This window comes from Oncorhynchus nerka, linkage group LG8 (genome assembly GCF_034236695.1).
Source record: "Oncorhynchus nerka isolate Pitt River linkage group LG8, Oner_Uvic_2.0, whole genome shotgun sequence".
Lineage (NCBI taxonomy): Eukaryota > Metazoa > Chordata > Actinopteri > Salmoniformes > Salmonidae > Oncorhynchus > Oncorhynchus nerka.
The window spans coordinates 68,177,878-68,190,711 of NC_088403.1; positions in this window are offsets into that span (position 1 = coordinate 68,177,878).

Consider the following 12,834-nt stretch of genomic DNA (forward strand, 5'->3'; position numbering starts at 1 on the left):
TGATGTACCTGAGAGGAGGTCAGCTGATGTACCTGGGAGGAGGAGAGCAGCTGATGTACCTGGGAGGAGGTCAGCTGGTGTACCTGGGAGGAGGTCAACTGTTGTACATGGGAGGAGGTCAACTGTTGTACCTGGGAGGAGGTCAGCTGATGTACCTGGGAGGAGGTCAGCTGATGTACCTGGAAGGATGTCAACTGTTGTACCTGGGAGGAGGTCAACTGTTGTACCTGGGAGGAGGTCAGCTGATGTACCTGGGAGGATGTCAACTGTTGTACCTGGGAGGAGTTCAACTGTTGTACCTGGGAGGAGGTCAGCTGATGTACCTGGGAGGAGGTCAGCTGATGTACCTGGGAGGAGGTCAGCTGATGTACCTGGGAGGAGGTCAGCTGATGTACCTGGGAGGAGGTCAGCTGGTGTATCTGGGAGGATGTCAGCTGGTGTACCTGGGAGGTCAGCTGATGTACCTGGGAGGAGGTCAGCTGGTGTACCTGGGAGGCCAGCTGGTGTACCTGGGAGGTCAGCTGGTCTACCTAAAAATCCCATAGTTAAAAAGGTCTTTGATACTGTGAATCATGAGGTCCTCCTATCCAAACTGTCCCGGTTTAGGGACACCGATCCCATAGTTAAAAAGGTCTTTGATACTGTGAATCATGAGGTCCTCCTATCCAAACTGTCCCGGTTTAGGGACACCGATCCCATAGTTAAAAAGGCCTTTGATACTGTGAATCATGAGGTCCTCCTATCCAAACTGTCCGCTGAAGTTATTAGTTGGATGTATTCCTATCTGACAAACATATGTCAAAGGGTTTGTTTGGGGGACACTCAGTCGGACTCTCTTTACTATAACATTGGGGTCCCACAAGGGTCAATATTATGCCCCCTTATGTTCACCAGCTATATAAATGATCTCCCACTTGCTTGCCCACAAGTTACAGTTTTTTACAATCACTTTGGCACTAATCTCAGAACATTAATGTCATTTTTCAAAACTCTAGACACAAAACTCACAACAAATGATCAAAATGCAAAATTTTTCAAAACTCTGAAACTTGTTTCCAATTGCTTTGGATACAAAACACATAAAGCTACGATAGTTTGTTCAATTGAACTACAATCACCTGTTCAAAATGACACAACTTAACATCCAAGTATTACCATTTAAAAAATGCAATTCACACACGACGTCTGAGATGACTATCTATTCAATGTATGAAAATGATCTATCTGTTGATACCAACTGCTCAAAATGATAAGTAACTTTTGCATTACCCTTAATATATAATTTTATGGAAACTTACGAACAATATTCCATGTTCAGATCATGAAGTTATAAAAACGAAATAAAGTTTCAGGAAATAAAGTTTCAGGATATAAAGTTTCAGGATAACGAGATCCATATTGACACCAATTACCGTGGAACCAATTGGACTACATTATCTATGGATGTAATATGTCATCATCATTCTTCACTGTCTCTATGGTCCCGTGTACCACTTTTCCAGACCATGTTTTCAGATTTCAGACATTACTGTACATTCCCCCGGCCACTTTATTAGGTACACCTATGTCGTACTGGGTAGGACCCCCTTTTGCCTCCACAACAGCCTGAATTATTCACGGTGTTGTACGTTAAGAGATACTCGCAATTGTCAAATGACTGTATACTGTATGCCAATGGGTACCACAGAGTACTGTCATTTTCCCTGCAGAATTGAGACTAGGCCAAATAGGGTGTGGTGGGAAGCAGACCTCGTTAGCTTTAAGCAGTATGTAGATGCAAGACTTGTCTTTAAGATCCTGCATGGTCTTGGCCCTCCACCTCTATGCCGGCCTATCATGCTCAAGGAAAGCACCTCCAAGGCCAGTAACTAGAGGGGATTGCGTTGTCCCTTTTCTTTTCACAGTAAAATCGTCCAATCAGTCTTCTCTGTTAAAGCTATAATATACTGGAATGCAATGCCATTGGACTAGAGAAGCTGCACCGATTATTGTACTTTTAAATTTAAATTGAAAACATGGCTCAAATCTATCCAAACCTGTACACACGAGTTGTCTGTGGTTCTTCATCCAAACCTGTACACAAGAGTTGTCTGTGGTTCTTCATCCAAACCTGTACACACGAGTTGTCTGTGCTTCTTCATCCAAACCTGTACACACGAGTTGTCTGTGGTTCTTCATCCAAACCTGTACACAAGAGTTGTCTGTGGTTCTTCATCCAAACCTGTACACAAGAGTTGTCTGTGGTTCTTCATCCAAACCTGTACACACGAGTTGTCTGTGCTTCTTCATCCAAACCTGTACACACGAGTTGTCTGTGGTTCTTCATCCAAACCTGTACACAAGAGTTGTCTGTGGTTCTTCATCCAAACCTGTACACAAGAGTTGTCTGTGGTTCTTCATCCAAACCTGTACACACGAGTTGTCTGTGCTTCTTCATGCGTCAGACGACAGTTGATGATGGTGTTGTTGTCGTCAGACGACAGTTGATGATGGTGTCGTCAGACGACAGTTGATGTGGTGTTGTTGTCGTCAGACAACAGTTGATGATGGTGTTGTTGTCAGCGACAGTTGATGATGGTGTTGATGATGTCGTCAGACGACAGTTGATGATGGTGTTGTTGTCGTTAGACGACAGTTGATGATGGTGTTGTTGTCGTCAGACGACAGTTGATGATGGTGTTGTTGTCGTCAGACGACAGTTGATGATGGTGTTGTTGTCGTCAGACGACAGTTGATGATGGTGTTGGTGTCGTTAGACGACAGTTGATGATGGTGTCGTTAGACGACAGTTGATGATGGTGTTGGTGTCGTTGAGATGGTGTTGTTGACACAGTTGATGATGGTGTCGTTAGACGACAGTTGATGATGGTGCTGTTGTGGTGTTGTTGTCAGACGACAGTTGATGATGGTGTTGTTGTCGCCAGACGACAGTTGATGATGGTGTTGTTGACGACAGTTGAGACGAGACAGTTGATGATGGTGTTGTTGTCGTCAGACGACAGTTGATGATGGTGTTGTTGTCAGTTGCCAGACGACAGTTGATGATGGTGTTGTTGTCGCCAGACGACAGTTGATGATGGTGTTGTTGGTGTTGTTGTCCAGACGACATGGTGTTGATGATGGTGTTGATGATGGTTGTCGCCAGACGACAGTTGATGATGGTGTTGTTGTCGCCAGACAGCGACAGTTGATGATGGTGTTGTTGTCGCCAGATGACAGTTGATGATGGTGGTGTTGTCAGACGACAGCTGATGATGGTGTTGTTGTCGCCAGACGACAGTTGATGATGGTGTTGTTGTCGTCAGACGACAGTTGATGATGGTGTTGTTGTCGCCAGACGACAGTTGATGATGGTGTTGTTGCCGCCAGACGACATGGTGTGTGTATTGATGATGGTGTCGTCCAGACGACAGTTGATGATGGTGTTGTTGTCAGACGACAGTTGATGATGGTGTTGTTGTTGATGATGGTGTTGTTGCGCCAGACGACAGTTGATGATGGTGTTGTTGTCGCGACAGACGACAGTTGATGATGGTGTTGTTGTCGCCAGACGTCAGACGACAGTGATGATGGTGTTGGATGATGGTGTCGTTAGACGACAGTTGATGATGGTGTCGTCGCAGACGACAGTTGATGATGGTGTTGATTGGTCGTCAGACGACAGTTGATGATGGTGTTGTTGTCGTCAGACGACAGTTGATGATGGTGTTGTTGTCGTCAGACGACAGTTGATGATGGTGTTGTTGTCATCAGACGACAGTTGATGATGGTGTCGTCAGACGACAGTTGATGATGGTGTTGTTGTCGTCAGACGACAGTTGATGATGGTGTCGGCCAGACGACAGTTGATGATGGTGTTGATGATGGTGCGTTAGACGACAGTTGATGATGGTATTGTTGTCGTTAGACGACAGTTGATGATGGGGTGGTGTTGTTGTCGCCAGACGACAGTTGATGATTGATGATGGTGTCGTCAGACGACAGTTGATGATGGTGTTGTTGTCGCCAGACGACAGCTTGATGATGGTGTTGTTGTCGACAGTTGATGATGGTGTCAGACGACAGTTGATGATGGTGTTGCTGATGGTGTTGTTGTCAGACGACAGTTGATGATGGTGTCGCCATTGTGATGGTCGTCAGACGACAGTTGATGATGGTGTTGTTGTCGTTGACGACACAGTTGATGATGGTGTTGTTGATCGCCAGATGACAGTTGATGATGGTGATGGTGTTGCGCAGACGACAGTTGATGATGGTGTTGTTGTCGTCAGACGACAGTTGATGATGGTGTCGTTAGACGACAGTTGATGATGGTGTTGTTGTCGTCAGACGACAGTTGATGATGGTGTTGTTGTCGTCAGACGACAGTTGATGATGGTGTTGTTGTCGTCAGACGACAGTTGATGATGGTGTTGTTGTCGTCAGACGACAGTTGATGATGGTGTTGTTGTCGTCAGACGACAGTTGATGATGGTGTTGTTGTCGTCAGACGACAGTTGATGATGGTGTTGTTGTCGTCAGACGACAGTTGATGATGGTGTTGGTGTCGTTAGACGACAGTTGATGATGGTGTCGTTAGACGACAGTTGATGATGGTGTTGTTGTCGTCAGACGACAGTTGATGATGGTGTTGTTGTCGTCAGACGACAGTTGATGATGGTGTTGTGTTGATGGTGCGCCAGACGACAGTTGATGATGGTGTTGTTGTCATCAGACGACAGTTGATGATGGTGTTGTTGTCGTCAGATGATGGTGTTAAGCTGTTGACAGTTGATGATGGTGTTGTTGTCGTCAGACGACAGTTGATGATGGTGTCGTCAGACGACAGTTGATGATGGTGTTGTTGTCGTTAGACGACAGTTGACGATGGTATTGTTGTCGTTAGACGACAGTTGATGATGGTGTCGTCAGACGACAGTTGATGATGGTGTCGTCAGACGACAGTTGATGATGGTGTTGTTGATGATGGTGTCGCCAGACGACAGTTGATGATGGTGTTGTTGTCATGGTGTCGTCAGACGACAGTTGATGATGGTGTTGCTCGTCAGTTGATGATGGTGTTGTTGTCAGACGACAGTTGATGATGGTGTTGTTGTCGCCAGACGACAGTTGATGATGGTGTTGTTGTGATGGTGTTGTTGCAGACGACAGTTGATGATGGTGTTGTTGTCGCCAGACGACAGCTGATGACAGTTGATGATGGTGTTGTTGTCGCTTGACGCACAGTTGATGATGGTGTTGTTGTCAGACGACAGCTGACGACAGTTGATGATGGTGTTGTTGTCGTCAGACGACAGTTGAGATGGTGTCGCCAGACGACAGTTGATGATGGTGTCGCCAGACGACAGTTGATGATGGTGTTGTTGTCGTTAGACGACAGTTGATGATGGTGTTGTTGATCGCCAGACGACAGTTGATGATGGTGATGATGGTGTTGACGACAGTTGATGATGGTGTTGTTGTCGCCAGACGACAGTTGATGATGGTGTCGCCAGACGACAGTTGATGATGGTGTCGTCAGACAACAGTTGATGATGATGTTGTGTTGATGATGGTGTCAGCCAGACGACAGTTGATGATGGTGATGATGGTGTTGTCGCCAGACGACAGTTGATGATGGTGTGTTGATGATGGTGCCGTCCAGACGACAGTTGATGATGGTGCTGTCGCCAGACGACAGTTGATGATGGTGTTGTTGTCGTTAGACGACAGTTGATGATGATGTTGATGATGGTGCCGCCAGACGACAGTTGATGATGGTGTTTGTTGTTGATCGTCAGAGACGACAGTTGATGATGGTGTTGTTGTCGTCAGACGACAGTTGATGATGGTGTTGTGGTGTTGATGATGGTGTCGTCCAGACCCACAGCTGATGATGGTGTTGTTGTCGCCAGACGACAGTTGATGATGGTGTTGTTGTCGCCAGACGACAGCTGATGATGGTGTTGTTGTCCAGACGACAGTTGATGATGGTGTTGTTGTCGTCAGACGACAGTTGATGATGGTGTTGTTGTCGTTAGACGACAGTTGATGATGGTGTCGTCAGACGACAGTTGATGATGGTGTTGTTGTCGTCAGACGACAGTTGATGATGGTGTTGTTGTCGTTAGACGACAGTTGATGATGGTGTCGTCAGACGACAGTTGATGATGGTGTTGTTGTCGTCAGACGACAGTTGATGATGGTGTTGTTGTCAGACGACAGTTGATGATGGTGTCGAGACGACAGTTGATGATGGTGTTGTTGTCGCCGCCAGACGACAGTTGATGATGGTGTTGACAGTTGATGATGGTGGCCGCCAGACGACAGTTGATGATGGTGTTGTTGTCGTCCAGACGACACAGTTGATGATGGTGTTGTTGTCGTTAGACGACAGTTGATGATGGTGATGGTGTCGTCAGACGACAGTTGATGATGGTGTTGTTGTCGCCAGATGATGGTGTTGTTGTCCCACAGCTGATGATGGTGTTGTTGTCGCCAGATGATGATGTCGACACAGTTGATGATGGTGTTGTTGTCGTCAGACGACAGTTGATGATGGTGTTGTTGTCGTCAGACGACAGTTGATGATGGTGTTGTTGTCGTTAGACGACAGTTGATGATGGTGTCGTCAGACGACAGTTGATGATGGTGTTGTTCAATGATATATTATTGGATGTAATGTATTGGTATGTTGTATAGTTTTAGTGAGTTTGTGTAAAGGCCTTTACCCAATGGACTAGAAGGGCAAAGGAGCGTTTCGTTAAACCCACATTTACATGGAAGGTTGCATTACTGTAATCGTGATGTTGATTAATGTAATTAAATGTCATTTAATTTATCTCGGTGGGTGAAAGCGGCGTGCCTTTTAGATTGTCTATGAGTGTCTGGGATGATGGAGTGACCAGCCTTTCTAACCACTTCATGATGACAGAGTGCTACAGGGCTTTAGGCATTTTGGCATGGATCCTTGGAGTTTTTGGGAACAGGGTTTGTGTGTGTGTGTGTGTGTGTGTGTGTGTGTGTGTGTGTGTGTGTGTGTGTGTGTGTGTGTGTGTCTGTTTGTGTGTCTGTTTGTGTGTTTGTGTGTGTGTGTCTGTTTGTGTGTTTGTGTGTGTGTGTGTGTGTGTGTGTGTGTGTGTGTGTGTGTGTGTGTGTGTGTGTGTGTGTGTGTGTGTGTGTGTGACACATCATGTCAGATCTGTCAAAGGTAATCCACTCAGCTGGTTTTCAGACGTCATAGCGATGAGATGTCATAATCTGTCACCGTCAAATACTGTGTGTGTGTGTGTGTGTGTGTGTTTGTCTGTGTGTGTGTGCATTTGTGTGTGTGTGTGTTCGGGTGCGTGTTTGTGTGTGTGTTTGCCTGTGTGTGTGTGTGTGTGTGTTTTTGTGAATGCATTTCTGTGTGTGTGTGTGTGTGTGTGTGTGTGTGTGTGTGTGTGTGTGTGTGTGTGTGTGTGTGTGTTTGCCTGTGTGTGTGTGTGTATGCATTTCTGTGTGTGTGTGTGAGTGTGTGTGTGTTTGGAACTACTGTCTGTTTAAATCAATAATTATTCTATTACTATTAATTATTCTACATAATTATTCAAACACACAAACACACACACATCATGTGCTAAAGCAGAAACTGAGTCTGTGTGTTTCAGCGGAGATACAAAGGAAGAAATAAGATGTTGAATTACAAGTGTGTATCACAGTGTGTCTCTGTGTGTCTGTGTGTATCACTGTCTGTCTCTGTCTGTCTCTGTGTGTCTCTGTGTGTATCACTGTCTGTCTCTGTGTGTCTCTGTGTGTATCACTGTCTGTCTCTGTGTGTCTCTGTGTGTCTCTGTGTGTATCACTGTCTGTCTCTGTGTGTCTCTGTGTGTCTCTGTGTGTATCACTGTCTGTCTCTGTGTGTCTCTGTGTGTCTCTGTGTGTGTCTCTGTGTGTGTGCCACTGTGTGTGTGTCTGTGTGTCTCTGTGTGTCTCTGTGTGTCTGTGTGTGTCTCTGTGTGTCTCTGTGTGTCTCTGTGTGTATCACTGTCTGTCTCTGTGTGTCTCTGTGTGTGTCTCTGTGTGTGTCTCTGTGTGTGTCTCTGTGTGTGTCTCTGTGTGTCTCTGTGTGTGTCTCTGTGTGTGTCTGTGTGTATCTGTGTGTCTCTGTGTGTCTCTGTGTGTGTCTCTGTGTGTCTCTGTGTGTCTCTGTGTGTATCACTGTCTGTCTCTGTGTGTCTCTGTGTGTCTCTGTGTGTGTCTCTGTGTGTGTCTCTGTGTGTGTCTCTGTGTGTGTGTCTGTGTATCTGTGTGTCTCTGTGTGTCTCTCTGTGTCTCTGTGTGTCTGTGTGTCTGTGTGTGTCTCTGTGTGTGTCTCTGTGCGTGTCTCTGTGCGTGTCTCTGTGTGTGAGTCTGTGTGTGTCTGTGTGTGTCTCTGTGTGTGTCTCTGTGTGTGTCTCTGTGTGTGTCTCTGTGTGTGAGTCTGTGTGTGTCTCTGTGTGTGTCTCTGTGTGTGTCTCTGTGTGTGTCTCTGTGTGTGTGTGTCTCTGTGTGTGTCTCTGTGTGTGTCTCTGTGTGTGTGTGTCTCTGTGTGTGTCTGTGTGTGTGTGTCTCTGTGTGTGTCTCTGTGTGTGTCTCTGTGTGTGTCTCTGTGTGTGTCTCTGTGTGTGTGTGTCTCTGTGTGTGTCTCTGTGTGTGTCTCTGTGTGTGTGTGTCTCTGTGTGTGTCTCTGTGTGTGTGTGTCTCTGTGTGTCTGTGTGTGTCTCTGTGTGTGTCTCTGTGTGTGTCTCTGTGTGTGTGTCTGTGTGTGTCTGTGTGTGTCTCTGTGTGTGTGTCTGTGTGTCTCTGTGTGTGTCTCTGTGTGTGTCTCTGTGTGTGTCTCTGTGTGTCTCTCTGTGTCTCTGTGTGTCTGTGTGTCTGTGTGTGTCTCTGTGTGTGTCTATGTGCGTGTCTCTGTGCGTGTCTCTGTGTGTGAGTCTGTGTGTGTCTGTGTGTTTCTCTGTGTGTGTCTCTGTGCGTGTCTCTGTGCGTGTCTCTGTGTGTGAGTCTGTGTGTGTCTCTGTGTGTGTCTCTGTGTGTGTCTCTGTGTGTGTCTCTGTGTGTGTGTCTGTGTGTGTCTGTGTGTCTCTGTGTGTGTCTCTGTGTGTGAGTCTGTGTGTGTCTGTGTGTGTCTCTGTGTGTGTCTCTGTGCGTGTCTCTGTGTGTGTGTCTGTGTGTGTCTCTGTGTGTGTCTCTGTGTGTGTCTCTGTGTGTGTGTCTGTGTGTGTCTCTGTGTGTGTCTCTGTGCGTGTCTCTGTGCGTGTCTCTGTGTGTGTCTCTGTGCGTGTCTCTGTGTGTGTCTCTGTGTGTGTCTCTGTGTGTGTCTCTGTGTGTGTCTCTGTGTGTCTCTGTGTGTATCACTGTCTGTCTCTGTGTGTCTCTGTGTGTGTCTCTGTGTGTGTCTCTGCGTGTGTCTGTGTGTGTCTCTGTGTGTCTCTGTGTGTGTCTCTGTGTGTGTCTCTGTGTGTGTCTCTGTGTGTGTCTCTGTGTGTGTCTCTGTGTGTCTCTGTGTGTGTCTCTGTGTCTCTGTGTGTCTCTGTGTGTGTCTCTGTGTGTGTCTCTGTGTGTGTCTCTGTGTGTGTCTCTGTGTGTGTCTCTGTGTGTGTCTCTGTGTGTGTCTCTGTGTGTGAGTCTGTGTGTGTCTCTGTGTGTGTCTCTGTGTGTGTCTCTGTGTGTGTCTCTGTGTGTGTCTCTGTGTGTGTGTGTGTCTCTGTGTGTGTCTCTGTGTGTGTCTCTGTGTGTGTGTGTCTCTGTGTGTGTCTGTGTGTGTGTGTCTCTGTGTGTGTCTCTGTGTGTGTCTCTGTGTGTGTCTCTGTGTGTGTCTCTGTGTGTGTGTGTCTCTGTGTGTGTCTCTGTGTGTGTCTCTGTGTGTGTGTGTCTCTGTGTGTGTCTCTGTGTGTGTGTGTCTCTCTGTGTGTCTCTGTGTGTGTCTCTGTGTGTGTCTCTGTGTGTGTCTCTGTGTGTGTGTCTGTGTGTGTCTGTGTGTGTCTCTGTGTGTGTGTCTGTGTGTGTCTCTGTGTGTGTCTCTGTGTGTGTCTCTGTGTGTGTCTCTGTGTGTCTCTCTGTGTCTCTGTGTGTCTGTGTGTCTGTGTGTGTCTCTGTGTGTGTCTATGTGCGTGTCTCTGTGCGTGTCTCTGTGTGTGAGTCTGTGTGTGTCTGTGTGTGTCTCTGTGTGTGTCTCTGTGCGTGTCTCTGTGCGTGTCTCTGTGTGTGAGTCTGTGTGTGTCTCTGTGTGTGTCTCTGTGTGTGTCTCTGTGTGTGTCTCTGTGTGTGTGTCTGTGTGTGTCTGTGTGTCTCTGTGTGTGTCTCTGTGTGTGAGTCTGTGTGTGTCTGTGTGTGTCTCTGTGTGTGTCTCTGTGCGTGTCTCTGTGTGTGTGTCTGTGTGTGTCTCTGTGTGTGTCTCTGTGTGTGTCTCTGTGTGTGTGTCTGTGTGTGTCTCTGTGTGTGTCTCTGTGCGTGTCTCTGTGCGTGTCTCTGTGTGTGTCTCTGTGCGTGTCTCTGTGTGTGTCTCTGTGTGTGTCTCTGTGTGTGTCTCTGTGTGTCTCTGTGTGTATCACTGTCTGTCTCTGTGTGTCTCTGTGTGTGTCTCTGTGTGTGTCTCTGCGTGTCTCTGTGTGTCTCTGTGTGTGTCTCTGTGTGTGTCTCTGTGTGTGTCTCTGTGTGTGTCTCTGTGTGTGTCTCTGTGTGTCTCTGTGTGTGTCTCTGTGTCTCTGTGTGTCTCTGTGTGTGTCTCTGTGTGTGTCTCTGTGTGTGTCTCTGTGTGTGTCTCTGTGTGTGTCTCTGTGTGTGTCTCTGTGTGTCTCTGTGTGTATCACTGTCTGTCTCTGTGTGTCTCTGTGTGTGTCTCTGTGTGTGTCTCTGCGTGTGTCTGTGTGTGTCTCTGTGTGTCTCTGTGTGTGTCTCTGTGTGTGTCTCTGTGTGTGTCTCTGTGTGTCTCTGTGTGTGTCTCTGTGTCTCTGTGTGTCTCTGTGTGTGTCTCTGTGTGTGTCTCTGTGTGTGTCTCTGTGTGTGTCTCTGTGTGTGTCTCTGTGTGTCTCTGTGTGTCTCTGTGTGTGTCTCTGTGTGTGTCCATGTTTGGAAATTACACAGTCGGGTCTTTGTGAAATGTATTTTTTTAATTTTTTAAAATGTGACTATAATAACGGAGCTGTGAATCGGGAAGCAGGAAGCAGGAAGCAGGAAGTAGGAAGCAGGAAGTAAGAAGCAGGAAGCAGGAAGCAGGTGAAACGTTTAATAAAACAACAAAAACAGTAAAGGGATAAATCCATAAGGCCCCCCCCCCACACTCCGGTAAACAACAACAATATCAACTGGTGAGAAAACAGGACATAAAGGGGAGGGACATATAAAGGGGAGGGACATATAAAGGGGAGGGACATATAAAGGGGAGGGACATATAAAGGGGAGGGACATATAAAGGGGAGGGAACACAAGGGAGGGACATATAAAGGGGAGGGACATATAAAGGGGAGGGACATATAAAGGGGAGGGACATATAAAAGGGAGGGACATATAAAGGGGAGGGACATATAAAAGGGAGGGACATATAAAGGGGAGGGACATATAAAGGGGAGGGACATATAAAAGGGAGGGACATATAAAGGGGAGGGACATATAAAAGGGAGGGACATATAAAGGAGGGACATATAAAGGGAGGGACATATAAAGGAGGAACACAAGGGAGGGACATATAAAGGGAGGGACATATAAAGGGGAGGGACATATAAAGGGGGGACATATAAAAGGGAGGGACATATAAAGGGGAGGGACATATAAAGGGGAGGGACATATAAAGGGGAGGGAACACAAGGGAGGGACATATAAAAGGGAGGGACATATAAAAGGGAGGGACATATAAAGGGGAGGGACATATAAAGGGGAGGGACATATAAAGGGGAGGGAACACAAGGGAGGGACATATAAAGGGGAGGGACATATAAAGGGGAGGGACATATAAAGGGGAGGAAACACAAGGGAGGGACATATAAAGGGGAGGGACATATAAAGGGGAGGGACATGACATATAAAGGGGAGGGAACACAAGGGAGGGACATATAAAGGGGAGGGACATATAAAGGGGAGGGAACACAAGGGAGGGACATATAAAGGTGAGGGAACACAAGGGAGGGACATATAAAGGGGAGGGAACACAAGGGAGGGACATATAAAGGTGAGGGAACACAAGGGAGGGACATATAAAGGGGAGGGAACACAAGGGAGGGACATATAAAGGGGAGGGACATATAAAGGGGAGGGACATATAAAGGGGAGGGAACACAAGGGAGGGACATATAAAGGTGAGGGAACACAAGGGAGGGACATATAAAGGGGAGGGAACACAAGGGAGGGACATATAAAGGTGAGGGAACACAATTGAGGGACATATAAAGGGGAGGGAACACAAGGGAGGGACATATAAAGGGGAGGGACATATAAAGGGGAGGGACATATAAAGGGGAGGGACATATAAAGGGGAGGGACATATAAAGGGGAGGGACATATAAAGGGGAGGGAACACAAGGGAGGGACATATAAAGGGGAGGGACATGACATATAAAGGGAGGAACACAAGGGAGGGACATATAAAGGGGAGGGACATATAAAGAGGGACATATAAAGGAGGGACATATAAAGGGGAGGGACATATAAAGGGGAGGGACATATAAAGGGGAGGGAACACAAGGGAGGGACATATAAAGGGGAGGGACATGACATATAAAGGGGAGGGAACACAAGGGAGGGACATATAAAGGGGAGGGACATATAAAGGGGAGGGACATATAAAGGGGAGGGACATATAAAGGGGAGGGACATATAAAGGGGAGGGACATATAAAGG